Raw genomic sequence first — 10,130 nt, 5'->3', positions numbered from 1 at the left:
GTCATTGGAAAAATAACATAGTATTTATGGCCCTAGCTGGTTTGGCTCAGTGGATAGAGCATTGGCCTGCGGACTGAAGGGTCCTGGGTTCGATTCCAATAAAGGGTACATGCCTAGGTTGTAGGTTCGATTCCCAGTAGGGGGCATGCAGGAGGCAGTGGCTCAATGATTCTCTTTTATCATTGATGTTGCTTTCTCTTTCTCTCTGAAGTTAATAAAGATATATTTTTTAAAAATACTAAAATAGTATTTATGAATTTTTATCAACTTGGAATTTGTCTTCTATGTGGAATTACATATAGGTGTTTATGAAAGATAATTTGTTTTGTGTTTGCAGGTCATTGTTACACTGTTACTCAAATTTTACTCCTCACAATTATATTTTTACTGTATCTGAATATAATCTGTATAATTTTTTACTTTAGACTGTTCTTTGACTAAACTCTTTTCTGCCTGGCATCAATTTAAAAAATTTTGATGAAATCATTGGTTTGATGCACTAGTTACCCTTTTTTTTTAATACTTCTGAAAGTAAACACTACCTAAATAAAAGTTCATTATTTTACTACTTGAAATTGCCAGCATAGGAATGAATAATAATATTTGAGAAGGTTTAATGGAATTATTGCATATAAATAAACATAATTATGAAGTTCATAGGACATGGTCTCTTGGTTAATGATTTTGTAACTTACAGAAAAATGGCTCCAAATGGGTTTTTAAAACTCTTATCTCTTTAGATTTACTTGTTTTATGTTTTCATTTTGTTAAGTACCCCTTTGATCAGCTAATATGAATTGGAATTATTAAATAATATTTAGAAACGACAGCCTCATAGTTTTTATTTTTTAATACCTAATTTTGTATATGACATAATATTAGTTTTATTACAACTTTAGTGGTTCCAAATTATTGTATTTAATTAACAAAAAATTATAAAAATGTATATACCAGTTCAGTATAATTTTCAAAAAAACTTTTGGGATTAGCGTGGGGTTGCCAACTTTTAATTTTGTTAAAAAAATGAGTAGAAGATTTGCAGAAATGTCATGTTGCACTTATTGAGTAAATCTACCCTTATGGAAAATGAAGTATTTTTTTTGTATTTTACTCACCTCACTAAAGACCAGTTTTTGGGACTCAATAGCCTAACCATAGTTTGATTATGTTACTCTTTTCAGTTTTTTGTGCCTTCTCTGATGATTTTTGTCAGTTTCTAGAATTGTCTCTTTTATCCTATCCTGGTACAAGGTACCTTTAGAGCAGTGGTTCTCAACCTTCCTAATGCCGTGACCCTTTAATACAGTTCCTCATGTTGTGGTGACCCCCAGCCATAAAATTATTTTCGTTGTTACTTCATAACTGTAATGTTGCTACTGTTATGAATCGTAATGTAAATATCTGATTTGCAGGATGTATTTAGGCAACCCCTGTGAAAGGGTCGTGACCCACAGGTTGAGAACCACTGCTTTAGAGTTTCTGTCCAAAATCTCTTCTATTCTCATTTGTTTTGGTTGAGTTAATTTGCTTTAAGTTGAAGCTCTGATTCATAAATTATGCATGTGGACCTTTCATGTTTTGGGACTTAGCCTGAGATTTTCTACTTCGTAAATGGAGCAATACAATCTTATGTTGAAGGTTTTACTCCCTTAGATTTTTCTTTGAACCAATATTAGAGCATTAATTTACATACTACTCACCTTCTTACCTGTAAGTCAGAGAAAGCAAATTAAATGATCTTCCTTACCATTGTGCTGTGACATCATTAAGGTGCAACCCTAGCCAGTTACTCAGTGGTTAGAGCGGCAGCCCATCATGGCTTCCATTCTGGTCAGGGGCTCATACCTCATTTGCAGGCTTGATCCAGCCCAGGCGCATGCAGGAGGCAACCAATCAGTGTGTCTCACATTGATGTTTCTCTCTCTCTCCCTTCCATTCTTTCTAAAACTCAATGGAAAAAATATCCTCAGGTGAGGATTAACAGCAACAACAAAAAAAGAGAAATTATGTATCAAAAATATATGTATATGCTGGAGGCTTGATGCACGAAATCGTGCACCAGTGGGGTCCCTCAGCCTGACCTGTGGGATCAGGCTGAAACCGGCTCTCCAACATCCCCCGAGGGGTCCTGGTTTGTGAGAGTGTGCAGGCCAGTCTAAGGGACCCCACCTGTGCACAATCAGGGCCGGGGACGGACGTGGGAGGTTGGCCAGCTGGGCAGGGACTGCAGGAGGGCTCCAGGGCGTGTCAGGCCCATCTTCCTCTGTCGCGATCAGCCAGACCCCAGCAGCAAGCTAATCTACTGGTCAGAGCATCTGCCCCCTGGTAGTCATTGCACGTCATAGCAATTGGTCAACCGGTCAACTGTCTGCCCCCTGGTGGTTAGTGCTCATTATAGCAAGCGATCGAGTGGCCTTAGCATATTTTTCTTTTTTTTGAGAATGATGATTTTTATTTTTTTAAATGCATTTTATTGATTTTTTTTACAGAGAGGGAGAGGGATAGAGAGTTAGAAACATCAGTGAGAGAGAAACATCAATCAGCTGCCTCCTGCACACCCCCTACTGGGGATGTGCCCGCAACCAAGGTACATGCCCTTGACCAGAACTGAACCTTGGACCCTTGAGTCCGCAGGCTGACGCTCTATCCACTGAGCCAAACTGGTTAAGGCATGTCATCAGCATATTACACTTTGATTGGTTGAACGGTCATCCGGACACTTAGCATATTAAGTTTTTATTATATAGGATATGATGAATGATTGAATATGTGCGTGGATGGGTGATTTGGATGATAACGGGGAAAAAATTAAAAGTTTACTCTTAAGGTTTTGTTTTGGACAATAGGGTATTTTTCCCCACTTTATTATTCAAAATATTACATGTCTCCTTTTTCTCCCCCTTTGACCCTTTCAATCCCTGTCCTCCCTCAAATCAATGCACTATTGATGGGTTATGCATATATGCATGTAAGTTCTTTGGTTAATCTCTTCCTTTTCTCCCCTCCCCCCTCTGCCCTTCCTACTAAGATCAGTCTGTTCCATGTCTCTGAATCTATTTTGTCTATCAGTTTATTTTGTTCATTAGATTCCACTTACAAGTGAGATCATGTGATACTTGTCTTTCTCTGGCTGGCTTACTTTGCTTAGCATAAAACCCTCCGGGTCCCTACATTCTATCTCAAAGGTTAAGAGATCCTTTTCTCAACTGCAGAGTTTTCCATTGTGTAAATATACCACATTTTTCTCCACTCATCTACTGATGGGCACTTGAGCTGTTTCCAGATCTTAGCTATTGTAAATAATGCTGCAGTGAACATAGGGATGCATATATTCTTTCTGTGGACAATAGGGTATTTTATAGTGTCATTTATTTAGATGAAGTAATTCTGACAGAGGAACCAGTTATTGGTATTGGGGCTAAAGGGAAGAGGATGAATTCAGTTTTGAAAAAGTAGAATTTGAAGTTTTTGTAGCATCCAGCAGGCATTTGGACCTATGGAACTGAAGCTCCGAGGGGAAATGTAGAAGCTGACAAAGCTCAGTTATTTGAAGTTATTGTACAGCAAACATGTCAAACTTCGGCCCACAACAAATATTTTTGTGGCCCAGCCAATATAATGGTATGTAAGAAACGTTTTAATAAAAATTTCGGAACTTAATTTTTACAATATCCTGTTATACATAATTATTAATAACAAACTACAACGTTCGCTAGTGACTGATTACTATAATCGTGTTGCATTCATTTCCCTTATGCGCCTTATGCCCAGGTGTACTATTTCTCTCCATTAATACTAGCAGTGAATATTTTAGCAACTGATTGCCATGACTTGTTTGGTGTGCACAACAGGAAATACTTTGCTTTTGGAAAATAAGAAAAATTGGTTTATTTGCGTTTTGCTTATTTGTGCAGTTATTCAGTGTCTGGTAAGTTAATGTTCATGAAAAATACTAATTTTTATTAAAATGTTCTATTATGTTAACAGTTACTCATTTCTTTCAGCCCTTTGTGTTCAGCATGTCTCTATCGAAATAAACCTACCTGCCTATGAAAATTGAAACTTTTGTTTTTTTCCACATAAACTTAAACCTTGTTTATTTGGCTGGCCTTTGAGTTTGGCATGCTTGTTATACAGGAATAAAAGAAGGCGGTAATAGAATGGGGACTTTGACATAACCTTGAGGAGTACCCACACCTAAGCAGAGGAGAGAGTAGATTAAGAAATTTTTATTTTATTTTATTTTCTCTTAAAGCCCCACATACAGTGCGTTAGCAAATTCTGTTGGGCCTGTCTCCAAAATCTATGTTGAAGTGGATAATTTCTTACCCCTTTCACAGATACTGCACTATTATTTCTTCTAGAGCAGGGGTGGGCAAACTTTTTGACTCGAGGGCCACAATGGGTTCTTAAACTGGACCAGAGGGCCGGAACAAAAGCATGGATGGAGTGTTTGTGTGAACTAATATAAATTCAAAGTAAACATCATTACATAAAAGGGTACGGTCTTTTTTTTTTTAGTTTTATTCATTTAAAACGGGCCGGATGTGGCCCGTTGGCGGTAGTTTGCCCACGGCTGTTCTAGAGCAATAATAGCCTCTGAAACCATCCTCCATGTTTCTACTCTTTTGCTATCTACAGTCTGTTCTGTACATAGCTGTCTCTAAAAGGATGATCCTTTTAAATAAATGTCAAGTACATGTTACTCCCTTGATCAGAATTCTCAAATGGCTTTCATCTTACCCAGAAAAATCCCAAGTTGTTACTGTGGCTTACCAGGTCCTATATAATTGCTATTTACATCTTAGGTCATTAGAGCATTCCTTGCTGATTATGCTTTTGAGTTCACATTTCACACAGTACTCAGAATGATCTTTAAAAATTGTATATCATTTTAAAGGACTGTGCTGTAATGAGAATATGTTCTGTCTTATTGTTAAAATCTTAGGACATTCTTTAGAATTTTCCTTGGATCCTGTAAATGAGTTTTGATAAAATAGTTTATAAAGTTATATTGAAACAAAAAAATGTACATTAGATTGTGCCATTCCTCTAAAATTCTTCAATAGAACAAATAATCCAAATTAAATTTAAAAAGTAAACAAAAACAAAATAAACGTCAAATTCCTACTATAACTTATACAGCCCTCATGACCTGGCAGCTGCCTGCTTTAAAGCTTATTTCATGATGTTTTCTCCTTTGCCTACTAAGGTCCAGCCTCACTGGCTTCATTCAGCTTCTGATATGCCAAGTCTTTTTCTGTTTAAGTGCTTCTATAGATACTGTTCTTTTTCTCAAACTTTTTTTCCCTTAAGGGTTTATCTTCCATATTTACTTTTAATATTGTCCCAATAATAATGTTTAATGAATGTTTTCTAGGTACCAGGGAAATGAAGAATAAGAGCGGTCTTGCTGCCCTGGCTGGGTAGTTCAGTTGGTTAGAGCGTTTTCCTTATGTGCGAAGGTTACAGGTTTGATCCCTGGTCAGGACACATACCTGACCAGAAGCAACCACTGCATGCATAAATAAGTGCAACAGCAAATCGATGATTCTCTCCTGCCCTCTATACCCCCCTCTCTAAAGTCAGTTAAAAAAAAAGAGAGAGACCTTGCTATAAAATAATTTAGTGGATGACACAGGTAAGTGAATGAATAGATGAGTATAGGAAGCAATAATTTTCTAACTGCTGGGGGTTAGTTTGAGGGTCGGTGGGCTAGCTTACTGTAGTGTAGTCACTTTACCCTTGCCTTTAAATAGAGTAGCTTCACTTTCATCTGTTTCTCCAGCATATAATTTAAGAGTTCTTGCCTTAAAAATAGTTTTAAAAACACCACATGTGCTCAGCAGTATGATAAGATCTATGTATGAAGTTCCCTGAAAACAGGTGGCTTCTAGGAGGAAGGAGGTAGATGCATCTGATCTATGCCTTGGGCAAGATAAATGTTAGCTGAGCAAAGAAAGTAAGTTATAGATGAGTGTAGCAGAGATAATAGTTTTAATTCTTGGCTCTTTATCAGAATCATCCTTGGAACTCATAAAAGATATATACCTGCCCTACCTGGTTTGGCTCAGTGGGTAGAGTGTCAGCCTGCAGACTGTAGGATCCCGGGTTCAACTGGTCAAGGTGATTCCCGTCAAGGGCACATGCCTGAGTTTTGGCTTGACCCCCAGTAGGGGGCATGCAGGAGGCAGCCAATCAATGATTCTCTCTCATCATTGCAGCCAATCAATGAATCTCTCTCATCATTGATGTTTCTGTCTCTCTCCCTCCCCCTTCCTCTAAATGAATAAAATATATTTAAAAAAAGGTACACACCTTAACGCTTTGTGATAGTTCATCAACCTGTACACTAATAATTCGAACTTCTCTGTATGTATACTGTAACAGAAAGTTAAAAATAATTGGAAGGTTGTTTTGTTTTTGGGTTTATTTTGGAATATTATTGAGAAATAATTCATTGTACAATAATTTAAAGTTTTTATACTTTATATACATATCACTCACTACAATCAAGTTAATGAACATATTCATCACCCCTCAAAGTTTCTTCATGCCTTTTTGTAATCTCTTCTTACCATTGCTCCCTTCTCCCTCAAACCCTGGCAACCACTGATCGGGATGTGGATTGCCATTGAGTGTCTTTTCTGTGTTTGTACAGATAACCTTAAGTTTTTATTTTTTAATAGAGGGTAAATTGCATTGGAATATGTGTATGTACATGTAAAGCAGTTTTACATTTTGGAAATAAAACATTTGATCATGATGTATTATCAATATATTGTTGGAATTGACTTACTTAGAATTTTGCACCTATAAGTTCATAAAGAATGACTGTGTTTTGTATTTTTTTTACAATAGACAAAATAAATGTTATCAGATTGTATATACAAAATAAGTAGCCATTTATATGCAAGAAACATTAATATTTCAAGAGAAACAAGTTTAAATATAATAATACTAGAGGCCCGGTGCACAAAATTTGTTCATGGGTGGAGTCCCTGGGCCTGGCCGGCAATCAGGGCCCATCTGTGGGGTAACTGGTGAGGTGATCGGGGGCACAAGTAAACATCATAGCAACTGGTCATCCCACCAGTCTTTCTGCCGTTCGGTCTATTTGCATATTAGGCTTTTATTACATAGGATTGCATGCAATGAACATTAATATTTCAAGAAGAGAAGGATTTTAAATATAATATTACCAAACTGCCCTAACAGTATAATATCACAAAATTTGTAGGGAATATCAAAAATCTGCAAATAACAGGATTATTTTTATTATATTAAAATATTTTTTTTCTCTGGCTCTATTTTTTTATTCATCAGTTTATGTTGTTCATTATATTCCACAAGTGAGTGAGATCATGTGATATTTATCTTTCTCTGACTGGCTTATTTCACATAGCATAATGCTCTTCAGGTGCATCCATGCTATTGCAAATGGTAAGAGTTCCTTTTTTATAGCAACATAGTAATCCATTGTGTAGATGTATCACAGTTTTTTAATCCATTCAATCTGCTGATGGGCACTGAGACTGTTTCCAAATCTTAGCTATGGTAAATTGTGCTGCTATGAACATAGGGGAGCATATTTCCTTTCTGATTGGTGTTTCTAGTTTCTTGGGGTATATTCTTAGAAGTGGGATCACTGGGTCAAATGGGAGTTCCATTTTTAGTTTCTTGAGAAAACTCCATACTGTTTTACACAGTGGCTGCACCAGTCTGCATTCCCACCAGCAGTGCATGAGGGTTCCTTTTTCTCCACATCCTCGCCAGCACTTGTCGTTTGTTGATTTGTTGATGATAGCCATTCTGTTAGGCTGTTTCCAAACGTTAGCTATTGTAAATTGTGCTGCTATGAACATAGGGGTGCATATATCCTTCCTGATTGGTGTTTCTGATTTCTTGGGATATACTAGTATTCCTGGGTGTGGGATCACTGGGTCAAATGGGAGTTCCATTTTTAATTTTTTGAGGAAACTCCATACTGTTTTCCACAGTGGCTGCACCAGTCTGCATTCCCACCAGCAGTGCATGAGGGTTCCTTTTTCTCCACATCCTCGCCAGCACTTGTCGTTTGTTGATTTGTTGATGATAGCCATTCTGAAAATGAGTGTGAGATGATAGCTTGTTGTCATTTTGATTTGCATCTCACAGATGATTAGTATTTTTGAGCATTTTTTCATGTCTCTGGGCCTTCTGTATGTCCTCTTTTGAAAGTGTCTATTTAGGTTCTTTGCCCATTTTTTGATTGGATTGTTTAGCTTCCTTTTAAGTTGTATGAGTTCCCTGTAAATTTTGGAGATTAAACCTTTATCGGAAATAACATTGGCAAATATGTTCTCCCATGCAGTGGACTTTCTTGTTGTTTTGTTGATGGTTTCTTTTGCTGTGCAGAAGCTTTTTATTTTGATGTAGTCCCATTTGTTTATTTTCTCTTTAGTTTCCATTGCCCTAGGGCAGTGGTTCTCAACCTGTGGGTCGCGACCCCTTTGGCAGTCGAACAACCCTTTCAGAGGAGTTGCCTAAGACCAACCTGCATATCAGATATTTACATTATGATTCATAACAGTAGCAACATTACAGTTATGAAGTAGCAACGATAATAATTTTATGGTTGGGGGTCACAACATGAGGAACTGTATTAAAGGGTAGCAGCATTAGGAAGGTTGAGAACCACTGCTATTTTATTTTTGAAAAGATATTTTTATTGATTTCAGAGAGGAAGGGAGAGGGAGAGATGGAAACAACAATGATGAGAGATTATCATTGATCAGCTGCCCCCTACTGGGGATCGAGCCTGCAACCGGGGCATGTGCCCTTGTCCAGAATTGAACCTGGGACCCACAGGCTGACGCTTTATCCACTGAGCCAAACCAGCCAGGGCCATGTCACGTTTATTGATTTGTAAATATTGTACCAGTCTTCCATCCCTGGAATAAATCCCACTTGATCAATGTGTATGATCTTTCTAATATATTGCTGGATGCAATTTGCTAGGATTTTAGCATCTGTGTTCATCAGGGATTTGCTCTGTAATTCTCTTTCTTTGTAGTGTCTTTATCTAGTTTTGAAATTAGGATAATGCTAGCCACATAAAAAGAGTTTGGAAGTGTTCCTTCCTCTTGGGTTTCCTGAAATAGTTTGAGGAGTAGACGTGTTAACATGTTCTTCTTTGAATATTTGGTAAAACTCCCCTGTGAAGCTGTCTGCACCTGGGCTTTTGTTTGGTGGGAGTTTTTATTCTATTTCATCAGTTGTTATTGGCCTATTCAGGTTTTCTGATTCCTCCTGATTGTGTTTTGGGGTATTATATAATTCTAGGAATTTGTCTATTTCATCCACATTGTCCAGGTTGTTGGCATATAGTTGTTCATAGTATTTTCTTACAATCCTTTGTATTTTTGTGGTGTCAGTGGTTACTACTCCACTTTTGTTTCTGATTTTATTTATTTGTGTCCTCTGTTTCTTGATGAGTCTGGCTAACGGTTTATCAATGTTGTTTATCCTTTCAAAGAACCAGCTCTTGGTTTCATTGATTTTCTTTTGTACTTTTTTTAGTCTGTATGTTATTTATTTCTGCTCTGATCTTCATCATTTCCTTCCTTCTACTTATTCTGGGTTTTTCTTGTTCTCTTTCTAGTTCTTTAAGTGGTAGGGTTAAATAGTTTATTGCTGATTTTTCTTGGTGGTTTTTTTTTTTTTTTTGAGGTATGCCTGTAGTGCTATGAATTTCCCTCTCAGGACTGCTTTTGCTGTGTCCCAGAGAGTTTGGATTGTTGTGTGTTCATTTTCGCTTGTTTCCAGGAAGTTTTTTATATCTTTCTTGATCTCGTTGTTAACCCAGTCATTGTTTAATAACATGCTATTTAGCCTCCATGTGTTTGAATGTTTTTTGGGTGTTTTTACTGGAGTTGATTTTAAAAAATATATATATTTTATTGGTTTTTTACAGAGAGGAAGGGAGAGGGATAGAGAGTTAGAAACATCAATGAGAGAAAAACATTGATCAGCTGCCTCCTGCACACCTCCTACTGGGTATGTGCCCACAACCCAGATACATGCCCTTGACCAGAATCAAACCTGGGACCTTTCAGTCCGCAGGCCGACGCTCTATCCACTGAGCCAAA

Source organism: Myotis davidii, unplaced genomic scaffold, assembly GCF_000327345.1.
Source record: "Myotis davidii unplaced genomic scaffold, ASM32734v1 scaffold248, whole genome shotgun sequence".
Lineage (NCBI taxonomy): Eukaryota > Metazoa > Chordata > Mammalia > Chiroptera > Vespertilionidae > Myotis > Myotis davidii.
This window is presented reverse-complemented; position numbering follows the sequence as displayed.